The sequence below is a fragment of the Protopterus annectens genome, chromosome 4.part1 (genome assembly GCF_019279795.1).
Source record: "Protopterus annectens isolate FY-2018-M chromosome 4.part1, PAN1.0, whole genome shotgun sequence".
Lineage (NCBI taxonomy): Eukaryota > Metazoa > Chordata > Ceratodontiformes > Protopteridae > Protopterus > Protopterus annectens.
In genome coordinates, this window is record NC_056734.1 from 107,589,841 (window position 1) to 107,609,838 (window position 19,998).

Consider the following 19,998-nt stretch of genomic DNA (forward strand, 5'->3'; position numbering starts at 1 on the left):
TGTCCCTGATCGAGAGTTATGTGATAGAGGATTATGGCTATGAGCGGTTAATGACATACATCCTGCGGTACATGGTTTGATTCCGTCAGCTTTCACTGGTCTGCTGTTTGCACTTGACCAAGTTGCTTAATCAGAGGGTGCTTTTGGGTAATTGGGAATTTGAGCTAGGTTCATTAATGGTTTCCTGGACTGAAAGCTTAGTAACTGCCTACACACACACAAATGTGCATGCACGCATACACACACTCTCACACACACACACACACACACACACACACACACACACACACACACACACACAGTGTGAATGTGTGTGTGTGTATATGCATATATACATATCATTTATAGCTCTCTCATATATGTATGTATAAATGTGTGTGTGTGTGTGTGTGTGTGTGTGTGTGTGTGTGTGTGTGTGTGTGTGTGTGTGTGTGTGTGTGTGTGTATACTTTTGTAGGTTCATAGGTAGGTACCAGGCTATCTGCCCGAGGGCATTTTTAAGCCTAGCCAGAGTGTGTCGGCTTTCGCCGCCCTATTGATTAATTAACTGAGCCTCTGTCAAGCAGAGCCAATGAACTGATCCCAGGGGTGTATTTTCTGTTACCCATCCACTCGTCAAGGCTTCTCTTGAAGAGTGTTAGTGAAGGACTCCACCTAATGTAGTTAGGAATTTTGTTCCAAAGCATGGGGAGTCTCTGTGACAGGAATCTATCCCTCCAGCATGTTCTGTTTATTGTTCTGGCGAGGTTTAGCTCACTAGAGCGCGTGGCTCGCAGTGACTTGGATTTCTTTAGGTGGAGCATGTCCATCAATTCTGAGTTGGACATGGCTTTGTAAATCAGGCAGAGATCACCTCTGAGTAAGCGATATGCCACTGAGTACAGCTGGAGTTTTCCAGTCGGGCTGCATAGGACATATGTTTGAGGCCAGCAATCCTCTTGGTGAGGTGCTTTTGTGGTCTTTCCAGCTGTTGGAAGTGTCTTGTGAGGTACATCCCAAATGGGGCATTGTACTCTATGATGGGTCTGATGAGTGATTAATAGAAGAGCACTATAATCTCTTTATTTCTAGATGCGAACCCCTTAGAAATTAGATGGGCCACATAGAAGGATTTCCTAACTACTTTGGCAATATGATTGTCAAAGGAGAGATTACTATCTACCTGGGTCCCCAGATCTCTTATTACCTCTTCTGTATTAAGGGGGCTGCCACCTATCTGGTAATTCGTAGGTGTTTTGTTTTTCTGAAACAGGATGACTATGCATTTTTTGGCATTTAGCTTGAGGCCATGACTTTGACACCAGGTGTCTGTCTCAGTAAGACCTTTTTGAAGGATGTCTGTGTCAACCAGAGAGTCAATTATGGCTCCCAGTTTGCAGTCATTGGCGAACTTGGTTAGCCATAGTCCTCCTGTGTTTGCCTGTACGTCTGAAAAATATATGCTGAACAGTAGGGGTCCCAGAACCGAGCCTTGTGGGACACCACTTGTGACTGGTTTAGAGTCAGACCTGGAGCCTGCTATTCTTACCGTGTGAGTTCTGTCTGTAAGCCAGTTGGCAACCCATCTTGTAATGTAGGGGTTTATGTTCAGGCTGGTGAGTTTTTCTATAATACCTGAGTGAGGAATGGTGTCGAACGCCTTGGCAAGATCAAGGTAGGCTGTGTGAACCACCTTTCCCTCATCTATGCCCTTGGTGACTGTCTCAAAGAAGTCAACCAGGTTTAGTAGGCATGATCTGCCCTTAACAAAGCTGAACTGGGTTGGGTCAAGTGTTTGGAGGTTCCCAATGTCTTTGTTAATGAGTTCCATGATGATGCGCTCCATAGCCTTGCAGACCATGCTAGTCAGGCTTATGGGGCAATAGTTACCAGGGTCAGTTGTGGCCCCTCCTTTGTGGAGCAGAATAACCGTTGCTGTGCACCATTCTATGGGCACATAGCCTGTGGAGAGGCTGAGGTTGAACAACGTGTTTAGGTGGGGGGTTAGTTCATTCTGTAGTTCATGCAAGACGCAGCCTGGGACACCGTCTGGCCCCATTGATGCTGTGTTTTTCATTTTTGAAAGGGCTATTTTCACCTGTGCTTCTGTGATTTCCGGGACACTACACTTTTCCGGTATTGTTGTGGGCCTTTTTGAAGGTGAGAGGGAGGTGAAGTTTGCACTGAATCTATCTGCCAGGATGTTGGCAATATCAGTAGGTTCAGTATATTTTGTGCTATTTTGCACTAACTCAGAGCATATCTGCGAGTTGCCACTTAGATTCTTGACATAGCAAAAGAAGGCTTTGTGGTTATCTTTTGAATCCTTGGCTATTTTTCTTTTGAAGTTAGCCTTGGATGATTTTATGAGGGACCTTAGTTTCTTACTGATACTGATCAGGGATGTCTTTCCTTCTTGGGATTTGCTTTTTTTCTGAACTAGTTTCCTCCTTCTGTTGTATAACCTGTTTATGGCAGGGGTCCACCAGACTGGTTTCCTTCTCTTAGGGGAGTGAGTCTTGGTCTTGCTAGGGATGGCATGATCCATGCATCCTTGTAGGTGCTCATACAGTGCAATTGTAAAGGATTCTGCATCTTGGGCAGTGTTATCCTTTAGCGTGGGGGGCTGTGAAACTTACCACCTCTGCCTTAAGTAAGGTGAAGTTTGCTTTAGAAAAGTTTTTCACTGTGGTTTACTTTGTTGGGGGTGGTGGTGGGGTGTGGACATCCAGGGTGATTAGTTTATGGTCTGATCTAACCAGTGACAGGCTGACCTCCGGTACAGAACACCTGCCGCCCATGTTGGTGATGACCAGGTCCAATATGTTATGGCCTCTGGTAGGGGAGTTTACCAGCTGATCCAGGGCATTTGAGTTGATAAATCCCAGGAAGCACTGAGCCTGGGAGTTTGTACTCAAGTAGTTTTCTGAGTTAATCGTAGGGTAATTGAAATTGCCCAGTATCAGGGTGTTTGGTAGGACCTTCATGTTCCCCCGTGTCTCCAGAAAGGTGGAGTGGTGGGCCTGGGTCATGGAGGGTGATCTGTAGCAGGCCACAATTTGCATTGCAGATTTGCCCGATGTTAGTTGCACATGGATGATCTCAGAGGTATCATGCTGTGCCACTAACCTGGAGGTGTGAGTAGCCTTGATAAATATGGATACACCCCCTCCTTTTGTGTTTCAGTCCATGTTCTGTGGCTGAAATGTGTGGTATGAGTTGTAGCCCAGAAGTGCTGGAGTGCTCTCTGGAGCCTTGAACCAGGTTTCAGCTACTGCACAGATGTCGACATTCTCCATACTTAGGAGTGCTTTGAGCGCATGCATTTTGAGATTTAAACTCCTGGCGTTGAGTAGCATAACCCTCATTTTTTTACTTGTGCTGTTTACGGTGGTGGGTTTCAATTTTGAGCCTTGCCTAAAAAAGGCACTATGGGGGCAACAAGAGCCTTGGCCAGTATTCGAAAGCCAAGGGGTGAAAGGTGCAAGCCATCTCTTGAGAAGCAACGCGGCTTGTCGAGCATGTCATCCCAGGCTGGCAGATACTGGATCCCCTTTGAATGACACATATATACATATATATATATATATATATATGTATATATATATATATATATATATATATATATACACACACACACACACACACACACACACACACACACACACACACACACACACACACACACACACACACACACACACACACACACAGCCTGCTGAGTTGCAGAGTTTGTTACAACCAGACTATCAGGCCTGCAGCATTTGTTACAGCCTGCTGAGTTTGTTATTGAACAAAAAACACTATCTGGGATTATCTGAGCTTCACTCATCATGTATTTGTTAATACCTGTTTATATCATGAAAATGCCAAAAATTGTGATTGCTGGAATTTATTTGCTTTTGACTTTATATATATATATATATATAGAGAGAGAGAGAGAGAGAGAGAAGCCCTCACAGACACACAGACATACATGCATACATACAGCCATTCACAGTTATAGGTGAGTGTAGGGAGAGTTACACATCTGCTCTAACAAAGACCCCTAAAAAAAAAAAAATTCACTGCCAAGGCAAATTTCCCCAAAGTATGAACTACTGGAATGCTTCTTGCAGTCCTTTGGCTCTGCTATGAGATGCTTTCTTTTCTCTTTTGCTAATGTCTCCAAGTCTTTCGGCTTTCTAATACCATGATGGGAATGGACCCCATTCCTAAGTTAAAGTATGATTTAAGTTCTTGAAATTAGTATAGTTTCAATCTTTGATGTAAGCCAGAAGTGCTCTTCGTGGCCCCTGCAATGTGCCCAGTACTGACTCCTCCTGCAATTCATACGGAGTTATATGTACTGGTAGCATATCTAAGTAAGATTTTAATTTCTTTTTATGAGAGTCATTGCTTCTACAGTTATTGGAACTGTGTGGGTATCCTTCCACATTGCCCTCATTTCTGCCTAAAAATCTTGGTATTTTATGACTATCTGTACGTAAGACACCATAGTCACTATGTGTAGCAATTTCAATGATCAATGCTACTTTTGTCTTCTTTTCATGGACTACTGTTAGGTTTTTGCATATCTGTTTTCTGAACTGTTGGTTGTGGGTGATCCCATGTGATATAAACTTCATAATTTTCTGTAATGCTTTGTGGCTCATGTTTCCAGTGTTTTTCAGCTACTTCAGTATTAGAATTTGTGCACAATCTCCAATGCAACAGTCTTGTCACATTATTATGCCTTTCAGTATAGAGCTCTTCTGCCATTAGTGTATCGCAACCGGCAGCAAGATGTGTAAGTATTTCGAATCCTGTTGTACAAAAGTTGCATTTGTATGTTTCTCCCACGTGTTGAATGGACTTTGTAAATCAAAATGTACATAGTCCACTTTCCTGGGCCACCAATATTAACCTTTCTTTCTTTGGTTTAAATCCAAAGAAAAGTATCAGGACACTGCTGTGAGAGTAAAATCACTTAAAAACTTTTAATAAATACAAAACTACGTTAGCGCTTTCGGGATAGACCCTTCTTCAGACAATACAGATAAAATGTAAAAACAATACCATATTTAAAAATACATTTATCCAATCACATCTAATGAAAAACCCGCCTATTCTGTAAGGTGGGTTTGATAGGCAAAACATCATTGAGACCTGGATACCTATGCGCCATAAATTCTACTATCCACCTGGATTCAGCCAGGGCTGTCAAATGCTTAATGTCACCCCCCCCCTAGTGTTCAATTTAATGTTAACAATGGATCTAAATTTAAAAGTGTATGTGGGATGAACATTGATGTGTCTGTATAGAGCGTTGCTCAGATCACAATTCCTGATGCTGCCCATATGCTGCAAAATCCTAACCTTAAACATATTGTTGGTCATACCAACATAAAAGGACTGGCAGCATTCACATTCCGCAAGATACACTAAATTTTGTGTTCTGCATGTGGCCCTCCCTCGTAAATGGAATAGCTTATTAGTTACTGGATGCCTAAATTCAACCCTGGTGTCAATGTGGGCACAAGCCTTACACTTGCCACAGGGATGTGTGCCTGTTCGAATGTTAAACGTTCCAACATTAGTATGCGTTGTTTCTTTGCAAAGTAGGTCTTTTAAATTCCTATTCCTTCTATATCTAAACATAGGACTCTCCCCTACAACATTCTTAAGACTCATATCACTTGTCAAAATATTCCAATTACTCTGTACTATCTTACATATGTCATTAATATTGCTACCATACGTAAACATCAGTTTGGGTACCCCTTGTATGTATCTGTCCTCATTGTTAGGCTTGAGTTCATCTCTATAAGTTCTTCGCAACCATGGTTTATATCTCGTTTTCCTGAACCCTCTGTTGTTTTCTATAACATTATTGACCAAAGATGCACCATATCCTCTGTCTTTGAAACATTGGTCAAGCTTATTCAGTTCTACTTCAAATTGCACATCCAAGGAACATATTCTGGAAACTCTTCTCACCTGACCTTTAATTATGTTGGGGAACACATAGCGTGGGTGCATACTATCGAAGGATAGTAATGTGTTCTGCCAACAATCTTTTTTGTATAGACTAGAAACAAAACCTTCCTGTACTTGTTCCACATAGACGTCTAAAAATTCTATACGTGTAAATGAAGTGTTTGCACTGAATTTCAAAAAAGTTGTTGTGGAGTGAATATATGTTAAAAAGTTATCGAAAGAAACAATATCACCCTTCCACAAAATAAAAATATCATCTACAAATCTGACATACATGGAGATGTATTCCTTCCACCTGTTGTTATTCAAAATCTCTGTGGACTCCCACTTAGATAGTACAAGATTAGCATAGGTGTTCGCACAGGGGGTACAGCAGTGTCCTGATACTTTTCTTTGGATTCACATGTTATTTGGAGTATAACAGGACTTTGGCATCGCGCACGAATTTTGACATAGTATTTGGTTTTATTTTGTTTGTACGCTATGCATGCTGCAAGTGGCAATATTGGAAATGACTTTTTTCCCTCTACCATGCCTCCAAGTGATACAAATAATGGTTGAAGTAGCAAGTCGCTTTTTGTACAAGGAAATCCGCTCCTGAATTTGGGCTTCATGGTCCAGAAGGAAGAACAACAGGGTCGAACAACTCCAGTGGCTGTTGACAGAGCATTTGAGGACTTGTTACGTGATTTAACTTTTAAAGTCAACAAGATGCAGCGCCTGCAGTGGCAGGCTTTCCATTTGGAGGCTTGTCTTGAGTACGGTATTGTACCAAGAGGAATGAGGATTTTGTGCATGCCAGCCCAGGGTGATCGATACCCTGAGCTGTTAGCAAATGTCAGACACTCAGTATCAATACCAGTTTTGGGTACATGCGTTTACTCATTGAATTTTTTGCACCAGAGCTTGAGACATTAAAGAAAGATGTTGAATGTTTGCTCAACAAGCTTACATCTGATTTCAGGGATGAAAAGTGCAAACAGCGTTTAGCAACATTACATGAAATTTTCGTCAAGGAAGCAGATAAACTTCGAGATGTTAAGATGAGTAAGTTAAGAAGGGACTACGAGGATTTTGTTAGAGGGAACATTTTTGTTTGGCCGAGGCTCAAGGAAACATCTACGGAATTTGGCAGGCGTACCAACAGGAAATCGGTCACATGGTCTGTTGAGGAGCGTGATAAACAGGCGAGTGAACCCAATGGTTTTCAAATTGACACGGAAGTTAATTCTCTCCCTTTGTCTGTGGCGGTTGCACAACATGGGAGTAAAGAGAAGATCATTGATAACAGCACTGCGGTCACAGACATGGGTATCACTGTGGGAACACTTAGCGAGGAGGAAGTTACATGTCTTGGTGGTGCGCACATTGCCTCTTCGGCTACAGATGTAACTGTTATGGAAGCACCAGATTTTATGTTTGAACCTTCCAGGGTTGCTGAAGATGGCTCCCATGGGTCTGGAGCACGCCCCAAGACAAATCAGGGCTCGCTGCATTTTTTGGAAAAACTTCCTGCCCCAGTGAAGAAGAAAGGGGCATGGAAGAGGTCCTCCAGCGAGGACAGAATTGTGGACAAGAGGAGAAGGACATTTCAATGACTGATTATACACACGCTGGTATTGTATACAATTTATCAAGCTATGTACTTAATGCTGATGAGATGATGGTCCTTAACAAAGATTTCACTTTTGTACCAAGCAGGGTATGTGTATACAATGAAGTGATTATTGATTTGATGTTGTTTTGTAGAAACACGATGTTGAAAATGATGTTTGATAATTCAGAACTTAATGGCACTCAGCCTAAAAAAACAAGTTGTTTTGTACCCAATTTCACGCCAGCTTTGAATTTATTTATGAATGGGTGTGAGAGGGACTTAATAAAATATTTCAAAGATGGGAATTTTAGTACATATTATAACATGACAATGGCGCAGAAACAAGCACTACAGGGCCTAATTGATAGCAAAGAAATTACGATCAAGATGGTAGACAAGGGTGGAGTGGTGGTAGTCCTTAACATTAGGTGGTATGTTAATAAATTGAAGGACATGCTTACCATGGACAATGCTTATGAGGAGATTAATCCTCTAATGGTTAGACTTATCATAGACAGAGTACATCAGCGACTAGAATTTTTACAGGATGAGATGAAGATAACAAAGGAAACATTTGAGTTCCTGTGGATAGATAAGCCTGTTACACCGGTGTTCAAAGCTTTGCCGAAAATACACAAATCGTTGAGTGACCCACCCCTAAGGCCTATTGTTTCAGGCAGGGGTTGGGTCACCGAAAACATCTTGATTTGGTTGCAAGCTACACTTAAACCATATATGGATATGATTAACAACATTTTAGTTGACACAGGACATTTTCTGGGACTCCTAGCTGACATAATAAAACTGGTTGGTGAGAATGATTTGTTGATGGCCACTCTGGATGTGAATAGTTTGTTCACAGTAATTGAACATGATTATGGTATAACAGCTGTGGGTAAGCTAATCAGTAGCCTGGGGGCAACTGATCACATGAGGGAGTTGGAGAAAGACATGTTGAGGCTAGTTTTGGAAAACAATGTCTTTATAGGAGGAGATTTTTTGTATAGGCAGGCATGGGGGGTAGCCATGGGTACCCCCTGTGCGAACACCTATGCTAATCTTGTACTATCTAAGTGGGAGTCCACAGAGATTTTGAATAACAACAGGTGGAAGGAATACATCTCCATGTATGTCAGATTTGTAGATGATATTTTTATTTTGTGGAAGGGTGATATTGTTTCTTTCGATAACTTTTTAACATATATTCACTCCACAACAACTTTTTTGAAATTCAGTGCAAACACTTCATTTACACGTATAGAATTTTTAGACGTCTATGTGGAACAAGTACAGGAAGGTTTTGTTTCTAGTCTATACAAAAAAGATTGTTGGCAGAACACATTACTATCCTTCGATAGTATGCACCCACGCTATGTGTTCCCCAACATAATTAAAGGTCAGGTGAGCAGAGTTTCCAGAATATGTTCCTTGGATGTGCAATTTGAAGTAGAACTGAATAAGCTTGACCAATGTTTCAAAGACAGAGGATATGGTGCATCTTTGGTCAATAATGTTATAGAAAACAACAGAGGGTTCAGGAAAACGAGATATAAACCATGGTTGCGAAGAACTTATAGAGATGAACTCAAGCCTAACAATGAGGACAGATACATACAAGGGGTACCCAAGTTGATGTTTACATATGGTAGCAATATTAATGACATATGTAAGATAGTACAGAGTAATTGGAATATTCTGACAAGTGATATGAGTCTTAAGAATGTTGTAGGGGAGAGTCCTATGTTTAGATATAGAAGGAATAGGAATTTAAAAGACCTACTTTGCAAAGAAACAACGCATACTAATGTTGGAACGTTTAACATTCGAACAGGCACACATCCCTGTGGCAAGTGTAAGGCTTGTGCCCACATTGACACCAGGGTTGAATTTAGGCATCCAGTAACTAATAAGCTATTCCATTTACGAGGGAGGGCCACATGCAGAACACAAAATTTAGTGTATCTTGCGGAATGTGAATGTTGCCCGTCCTTTTATGTTGGTATGACCAACAATATGTTTAAGGTTAGGATTTTGCAGCATATGGGCAGCATCAGGAATTGTGATCTGAGCAACGCTCTATACAGACACATCAATGTTCATCCCACACACACTTTTAAATTTAGATCCATTGTTAACATTAAATTGAACACTAGGGGGGGGGGTGACATTAAGCATTTGACAGCCCTGGCTGAATCCAGGTGGATAGTAGAATTTATGGCGCATAGGTATCCAGGTCTCAATGATGTTTTACCTGTCAAACCCACCTTACAGAATAGGCGGGTTTTTCATTAGATGTGATTGGATAAATGTATTTTTAAATATGGTATTGTTTTTACATTTTATCTGTATTGTCTGAAGAAGGGTCTATCCCGAAAGCGCTAACGTAGTTTTGTATTTATTAAAAGTTTTTAAGTGATTTTACTCTCACAGCAGTGTCCTGATACTTTTCTTTGGATTCATATGTTATTTGGAGTATAACAGGACTTTGGCATTGCGTACAAATTTTGACATAGTATTTTCTTTGGTTTAAATTCACCTGAGTCAGATTCCTGATCGACATGAAGCTGTTCCAGGAGTTTTCTGCACTTGCAACTATGTTTATGCCTTTTCTACATTTATTGCCTTCTCATCTGATCCTTCACCATATATTCTTTCTTTTCTTTTTTGGCACATTCAGTTGCTGCCTAATTTTTGTCTGCTTCTTTAATTTCCTTTCCCACTTGACATTGATATGCTTCTGCTAAACTAAGCAGGGAAGTCATCTTAGACATGTTCTCCTCATGTTTTAAAACTTTCTCTATATTTGGATATTGTGAAGTCAGCAGATATGTATGCAGTCCTACAATTTTAAATCTGTATGTGTAGTCCATTTCAAGGAGGCCCATACCTCCTTCAGAATGAAGAATATGTCATCTTGGTACACACTGACTGTTGTATATTTGATAGGCAAGAAGCATTTTTCTTGTTTTCCTGTCCAACTGTTCCAGTACCATTTGAGGTCAGTCAATTACTCAATAACTGTAAGCTAGAACAGGAATGGAGAACAGGAGATTCATCCCTGCTTTGGCACGTATGTCTCAAATAGAACAGGCAGCCTGTAAATGGTTCATCTCCCAAGCCCCCACTTACACTTATCATAGATTTTGGATGCATGGCTAGGCTTAAAAAGGCATTGGTGCTCATTAGCCTAGTAAACACCCTTGAACCTAACAGCAAATTGGTTTACAACTTGGACTTTGTTTCTAGATGTCAGGGATGTTTTCAGTATCAATTTTAGTCTTCTAAAATATTCCTTTGAGTTGCATTCACATTTGTTCATGTTTTATTGTCAATCCCACATCAATTCACAAATATTTATACACTTCCTCTTGCTCAAGTTCCTTTATATCACATTTTTCAATGTAACCTGATACCTGGACATGGCCATGCCAAGCACTTCAGCTGTCATAGCAAAAGCAGGAATGCAGTCATTCCATTATGTTCATTCTTGCTATCACTGCCTTACTGCAGTCTAAAAGGACCTTAGCTACACCGAATTATTGTTATAAAATGTTAAACTGCACTGATCACTTACCTGGGTTGACTCTTAGGGCTGTGTTGTTAATATGATAGTTACCAGGTGAAGATGATTACCCAAAGGAAACTGTTATACAACTCTTTGCATTTACTTTTAGTCCATAGTTCTGAAACAAGTTGTCCATCTCAGTCTTTCATGCAGAACATTAATTTGTTTGGGGTATTCCATGATTGCTCCCAGTTTGCAGTTGTCTGCAAATTTGGTCAGCCAGACCTGTCCCAAGACTGATCTGTGGGTCTCTTCTTGTGACTGGCCTCCTTGTAGAGGTGCACTCCCCAATTGTAACATTTTTGGTCCTGTCTGTGAGCCATCTAGATGTCAACCAGATGAAGCAAGGGTTTGTACCTAACCTCTTGAGTTTGTCAACAAAGCATGAGCTGGTTATGTTAAATGCCTTGGCCAAGTCACGGTTCGCAGTGTTGACCATTTTGCCCTCATCCATGGCTTTGGTGACCTTCTCAAAGAAGTCCACCAGGTAGAGTAGGCACTACCTGCCCTTGGCAAAACCAGATTGGATTGGGTCCTTTGTCTTGAGGTTTCCTATGTCATTATTGAATATTTCCAGGATATTAACCATGGCTTTGCATATGAGATTAGTGAGACTTGTGGGTCTGCAGTTGCCATAGTCTGTAAATGGCCCTCCGTTGTGCAGATGGTTAACTGTTGCTCTTCTCCATTCATTAGGCATGAGGCCTGTTTGGAGGGTAAGGTTAAGCAGTGATTGCTGAAGGCATGATTTGTCATGCTTCCTGATAGTTAGAAGGCGTGCTGAGATATTGCCTGGGCCCATCGATGCAGTGTTCCTGGCCTTGGAGAGAACATTAAGAACTTGTTCCTTACTGGTAGTAGTGGGAGTTATATGTGATGGTATTTCCTGAGTGGAGGTTGAGGTGGGAGGAAGGGGTTAAGTTAGAGATTAATTTGTCTGCCTGTACATTTACTATATCAGTCAGAGTGTTAGCACTATACATAACAGACTTGTTTTTAGCTTAGGAACAGTTTATTACAATGTTTTTCTCAGGCTGTATAGATATCACTCACACCTCTACAGAAATATAACTTAACTAAGGTGCTACAATGTCAGAATGGTTATGCTTAGCTATGGTTGTGTGAGGGTATCAGAGTGTTCTCTGTGCAAGTTTGGCTAGCTGTATATTTCTGAATGATTTTAAATTACCCTGTATTATAGATGCAGCATGACTAACTGAAATTTTGTAAATAAGTTTGTTTGTTGATTTTTCACTCTGATTTAATTCAGATGTTTGAATCAAACATTGAGGTGAGAGTGTGTGTGTATGGGGGGGGGGCATGCAAGTAAGGGGTGAGAGAGAGAGAGTGTGTGTGTGTGTGTGTGTGTGTGTGTGTGTGTGTGTGTGTGTGTGTGTGTGGGGGGGTGCAAGCAAGGGGTGAGTGAGTGTGTGTGTGTATGGGTGGGATGCAGGCAAGAGGTGTGTATGTGTGTGTGTGGGGGATGCAGGCAAGGGGTGAGTGTGTGTATGGGGGGTGCAGGCAAGGGGTGAGTGTGTGTGGGGGATGCAAACAATCTGGTGTGTGTGTGGGGGGATGCAAGCAAGGGGTGATTGTGTTTGGGGATGCAAGCAAGGGGTGAGTGTGTGACGGGGGATGCAAGCAAGGGGTGAGTGTGTGTGGGGGAATGCAAGCAAGGAGTGTGTGTGTGTGGGGGGGATGCAAGCAAGTGATATGTAAGGATTAGCGCACTAAATTAGTATTACTAAGGGCACAGCAGCAGACATGACCCCAGTGTTTGATTCATAACAAACTGGTATTGTGTAAGCAGTTAATGGCTGTCAGCAGAAGTGCCTCCAGTAAGACTGTGTCATTTTGTGCAGTTCACCCACTGCGTGATGAAAAATCAGATAATGGGTTGCTGATAGAGGGATGTACTGGGAATTGCAGGGTTTATGTATCTAGTTGTACAATAGAAGAAAAGTAATATACGGGCATTTGAATGCCTCTGAAAAGCAAAATGTGTGAGGGAATAGAAGCAGGTGTTTGGGTAAAGGTGTATGGGCCTCTGAGGGCTGTTACACACCGCTAATGTAAGTTGTAATGGTGGTCATTTTTGAAAAGGTTCATATGGCCATATTTCACTGGTAGACTACAAATCTTACTGAAAACAGGAATTCAGAAATGCATTTTTAATGACTTACTTCCTTAGTCATTCCAGGCAGTGTTGTATAGTATCTGTCTGTGGAAACTTGCCATCTGTGTACTGGTAATACACAGCTTTGTGTGGTACTAGGTGACATAAAAGCATTCACCACTGCCCACAGTGACTTCCTTGTAGATATAGTTTTTATATTATACATAATATATATATAGTGTGTGTGTGTGTGTGTGTGTGTGTGTGTGTGTGTGTGTGTGTGTGTGTGTGTGTGTGTGTGTGTGTGTATGCATGTATGTCTGTACAATGGCTATAAAAAGTATATACACCCCTGTTAAGATGCCAGGTTTTTGTGATATAAAAAAATGAGACCACAATAAATCATTTAAAAACTTTTTCTACCTTTAATGTGACCTATTACCTGTACAATTCAATTGAAAAACAAACAAATCTGTTAGGGGAGAAATATAAAAAATAAAAAACGTACAATAACTGGTTGCATAAGTGTGCACACCCTTAAACTAATACTTTGAAGCACATTTTGATTTAATTACAACATTCAGTCTTCTTGGGTAGGAGTCTATCAGCATGGCACATCTTGACTTGGCAATATTTGTTCCTTGCAAAAGCTCTCCAAATTTGTCACATTGTGAGGGCATCTCTTGTGCACAGCCCTCTTCAGGTCACCCCACAGATTTTCTATTGGATTTAGTTCTGGGCTCTGGCTGGGCCATTCCAAAACTTTAATTTACATCTGGTGAAGCCATTCTTTTGTTAATTTGGATGTATGGTTGGGTCATTGTCGTGTTGAAAGGTGAAATCCCTGTTCATCTTCAGCTTTCTAGCAAATGCATGAAGGTTTTGGGCCAAAAGTGACTGGTATTTGGAAATGTTCATAATTCCTTCCACCTTGACTAAAGCCCAAGTTCCAGATGAAGAAAAGCAACCCCAAACCACGATACTGCCACCACCAACCTTCACTGTGGGGATGGTGTTCTTTTGGTGATGCAAAGTGCTTTTGTGCGCAAACATACCTTTTGGAATTGTGGCCAGAAAGTTTAACCTTGGTCTCATCAGACCAAGATACATTTTCCCCACATGCTTTTGGAGACTTGATATATTGTTTTGCAAATTTTAGCTGGGCCTGGATGTTTTTCTGTGTAAGAAAAGGCTTCGGTCTTTCAACCCTAACCCATAGGCCAGACATATGGAGAATACTGGAGATTGCTGTCATACAGTACATAACCAGTACTTGCTAGAAATTCCTGCAGCTCCTTCACTGTGACTGTAGGTCTCTTGGCAGCCTCCCTGACCAGTTTTCTTCTTGTCCTTTCAATTTTGGAGGGACGTCCAGTTAATTTCAATGTCAGTGTTGTCCCATATTTTCTCCACTTTTGATCACTGTCTTCACTGTGTTCCATGTATATCCAGTACTGTGGAAATGTTTTGGTAACCTTCTCCTGACTCATACCTTTCAACAATGAAATCTCTTTGATGCTTTGTAAGCTGTCTGAGAACAATGGGTTTTGCTGTAGCAGGCAACTAAGTAAATGTCAGTAAAATCCTACTAGGACAGCTGAACTTTATTTGGGGTTAATCATAGTCTCTTTAATTGATTGGCAGCTGCGGTGGTGCAGCGGTTAGCATTGCCGCCTCACAGCAAGAAGTTCTCCAGTTCGATCCTTGGCTGGGGTGCCTTCTGTGCGGAGTCTGCATGTCCTCCCTGTGGTCGTGTGGGTTTCCTCTGGGTGCTCCAGTTTCCTCCCACATCCCAAAGACATGCTTAGGTGGATTGGATACTCTAAATTGGCCCTAGGTGTGAATGTGTGCATGTGTATTCCTTCAGTGGAAGGCTGGGTTTCGGGCTGGCAACTCGACACTGTAAAACTCCACTGCCAATCAGGAGTGGACAGGTGATCCACTATGGTGACCCCTAACAGGCAAAAGCTGAAAGAAGAAGAAAGATAGTCTCTTTAATTGATGGCAGGTGTGTACCCAAGAAGACTCAAGCTGTAATTAAAGCAAAAGGTGCTTCAACAAAGTATTATTTTAAGGGTGTGTACACTTATGCAACCAGCTTATTGTACTTTTTTTATTCTTTATATTTTTTCCCCTAACAGATTTGTTTTCCAGTTGACTTGTACAGGTTATAGGTCACATTAAAGGTGGGAAAAGTTTTGAAATGATTTATTGTGGTCTCATTTTTTATATCACAAAAACCTGGCATTTTAACAGGGGTGTGTACACTTTTTATATCCACTGTGTGTGTGTGTGTGTGTGTGTGTGTGTGTGTGTGTGTGTGTGTGTGTGTGTGTGTGTGTGTGTGTGTATAAAACGATGTTATGTTAAAGGCAAAAACAAAAATCAGTATTAGATATGTGATGAATAGTGATGTGGTACATATTTATAAGGAGAAAAGCACAAAGGGTGTGTAAGCATGTAGAGAACGGAGTAATCAAAATGAGATTAGACACTGCATACTGTCCTGCAGAAGTCTGCATGTAGCATACCTTTGAAGTAGTACATGTATTACTGTTTGCATAGAGTGCATTTCAGCATGGGTCTACATCATGAAATGATCACACACTGGGCCAGTAAGAGTTTTCAGGTACACCAGTCTCAGGAAATACATCCCAGCAAACCAAGCTGTCTGTAGGAAATTACAGCCAGCACTACTGTTATGTAAATCATGTAAATAATAAAAGACATAAATGTCTAATTGTTGGCATACAGGTTAGTTCTGTAATCAAAATTTGTACATGGGCATCACAAGACTTTCATATGGTGAAGCAGTGGTGATTTCAGTAAGCATGTGATACCTCTACCTTACAATTCTACTTTGAAATGCAAGTCAAATTAGTATTTTTTGTCCATTAACAATGTTCTGTTTAAAGCACTATTAAAATGCAAGTATATGAGACAAACACAATAGCCCAGCGATTTCAAAAACATTACGTTTCCAGATACTATGAACTATGCATCCCTGTTTCATTACAGGAGGCCATGGTGCTGCATAAATAAGTGTCCCAGTGTCAGAAAGAAAAGGCTAGAACTAGGAAACAATGGATGAGTTAAGTCTCCTGTGGTGAGGTGTCAATCAAAGCAACAACAGGTCAAATTATCTCTAGCACTTTGACAGCTAGGGAGGGGAATAGGCTTGCCACCCCTCCGTTTTTTTCCGGACTATCAGGAAATCAAACTGATTCTCCGGTAGTCCGGAAAACACTGTACAAACTCCGGTATTCTGTTTCAAAAAGGAAACAGACTATCGGAGTTTGTAAATCGGATGATTTACTATGCTTTTTTTACAGAAAAGCATAGTAAATCAGCCAAAAGCAGGCGGCGGGAACGAAAAAAGAGGGCGTTCCCATTGAGTGATCCTGTCGTGACATCACAAAATAGGAGGTATGTTGGCAGGAGAGGGGGTTGGGGTGGGCGGGGTTACTGGTGACACGAGTAACGTGGCGTTGCTCCGGTTTTAGCCGTGAAGGAAGGTGGCAACCCTAGAGGGGAAGTGTGAAGGGAGAGGGGAGATGATCTAAAGAACTACAGCTAAGGCGTGACAAAAGAGTGCAAACTAAGATCTCTGTAAAGAAGAAGCAGTAAAAATCACTTAGAAAGTCTGTTCTGTTTCTTTATCTCAGTTAGTTTTTTAAGTAGTCACTGAACAGCAGGAAATCTTAGTTGAAATGTACTGACTGGTAAGACACCAGTGTATGCATGTAAAATGAATGCAGTCACAGTAGCTTCTGAACACTGAAGCCTGTGTGATGTAATGAATTAAAGACAAACACTGCATTCTGGGATACGTGGAGATTTATAAAAATTTTGAACTCTCAACAATATGCTAGACCCCATGTGGCCAGACTCTGAAATTACATATAAAAATATTTAAAAACCTGTAAACAGTCCCACAGTGCTGTTAAAATATTGCAAACATCTAAACATGATGAAATTAATATGTTTTTTGAGTCTGTGGCTGTGGTTCTCCTTTAAGATAATTTTAATGTTCCCTAGTTAACTTACTCACTACCACAAGGCAAGATGCTGTGGGTGAGGGTCTTTCTCATCAATATCAAAAATATAATTTCCAAGAAGGCTGACAGAATGACCTCATATGGTCACTTGACTCTACGTTCTCACAGTATTCCCCTTTGAAGCTGAATCACAAAGTTTGCACAGACGGCCACAATACACATCCAAATGTTTATGGCAGTGTCTGGGGACTCCCCTCTTTTCACTAAGCTAATGGACAAAGGCTCTTCCCAAGACCCAGTGACTCTGGTCCTATTCAGCACTGTGGGGTGACTTTTAATGGCTTAACAGCTCATTTACATTTCCCTTATTTTTCTTAAAGTTAACCTCTGCTGTGCCAGTATCCTCTATTAAAACATATACATTTAATCCAGCTACAAAAATAAATGTACATTTCTCTTCATTTCAGCAGGGTGCACTGTTGATATATTTCAACACAAGCAAAGCTCATAAATACATTTTCAGCATATGCATCTGTACAAAATCAGTTTGATATACAAATGACAGACAGTTCTAACACATTTGTAACACAAGCATCTTGTATAAATCATTTTGATATTCAAAGGACATATCATTCTTTACAAAATTCCAGCTGGCTATGCTGGCACTTGCCCATATCATCACATCATACACTATAGGCTATTACATCACTATTAGTAAATGATGCATAACAGATTAAATGCTCACTAGGGAGACCAAGTTTTCTGTGTCTGATATGAATCAACATCATTTCATTAAAGGATGATTAACTTTAACTAATTTAATAGAGTTTTATGCTCATGTCACCATGAAGATGCATTATGGGCTAACTGTTGAGGTTCTTATTTCTTTATTTCAATAAAACTTTCAACTCTTTACCTCTTAAGGCAATTCTTGATGCATTAATAATAAAGCATAAATGTAATACATACTTGATTCAATGTACAACAGAGTATTAATTCAAGGCACCATATCTAATAAACTACCAGTAAAGGATGGTGTCCCACATAGATCTATTCTGGTACCCACATTTTTAACTTGGTGTTTGCAGACATTCCCTCATAAAGGAACTATTAGATCAGTAAATAGACCATTGATTCAAAAATTGGATTTACACTGACTTATAAAGAAGATCATGATCTAGTAAATAATTATGTACAACAAGTTGTTAATTGGCCATCCAAGTTTGGCTTAAAGTTCAGTACAGACAAATGTAAGGTATTTTTTTGGTGTGAAATATACTTGTCTCAGTCAAATTATTCTACATGACAAGACCCTAGAAATTATTAAGATTTACAAATATTTGGGATCACCGTCATCTCATGATTTTCATTTCATAAATATGCAGATAACATGGGAATTAAAGCCCAGAGACAACTATGATTAATGATGACAATATCACTAAGAGATGATGTGCACATAATCTATCAACAAGTTTTAACCATTCATTCTTAGTACACAATAATATATTCTGTATATGCAGTGTAAACAAACTGGAAAAGTTAGAAAATGTTCAGTGGAAGTTTACCAAAAGATTGTCCTCAGTTGAAAGTTTAACATTTATGGAAAGATGCCAGCATCTTAATTATTTACTTTACAATACAGATATTATAGAGGTAAATAAATGCATATAATACATATATTGATGAAACCTAGCAGGCATCATTATTCTTGGAACCTACCATTAATGCATATAATACATATACTGATGAAACCTAGCAGGCATCATTATTCTTGGAACCTATCAAACTGCTTTTACAACAAGAAAAAGAACAAGAATGCACATTTTTATTCCACTCAGTAAAACCACATTGACTGAATAATTTTTTAAATACAGATCATCCTAATTATGTGAAATAAATTACCTCATGACATGCATTATTATATTTGTTTATCCTGTTTTAAAATAAATCTTCATAACTGGGATGAAAATTTAACAGTGAATCCTACATTAAAGGAGTCAATGTTTGTTAATGGCCTTAGTGGCTAAGCACTGGAAGACAGAACGTACAAACTTATAAACTTATGGATACAAGTATCTCTGAGTCTAAGTGAGGAAGCTCTAATAACAAAGTATGTTTCCTTAAGCCTAGTTTTAATACTGTTTTCTTGAATTAGATCACATTTAAGCCACATGTTTACTGACACCAGCATAAAACGTTGAAATGCATGTGTGGCTCCTTCTAGTGAATGGGACAGTTTGGCATTAGTGGTGCTCTGTGTAAATGCTGCCATTGGTACTACAGGCATTGCATGGTAGAAAGGCCACATGCATTTCCATCATACAGGTGGAGCTTTATTGAGATCAGTGCTGTCCTGCCTCAGGGCTGAGTGAGAAAGATGGCACATGTATACAGTACTTCTGTTTTACGAGTCATCAAGTTGCTGCTGGTGACTTCAGAGCAAGGGGGACTGCAGGAAGTTATTGAATGGGTTAGACTAATTGGAATGGGGTTGGACTACAATAAAGCAGGTCAATGACCATTACCTTGGGTTAAAAAAATTCAGTCACTTTCATCGAAAGGCTACCTTAGTATGCTGTCATTCACATTGTTTTATTGACTGTATACACCTCAAATGCAAGACTGTGATTAAGACAGCCAGCCTTAGGTGAAATGGAGACCTAGGCAAAGGACTGCATGGGACTCCCCCCCCCCCCCATTGCACATTGGTCTACTTGCACATCCACAGTGCTTCTCCACTGTTTCCCCCTATTATGGTACCATA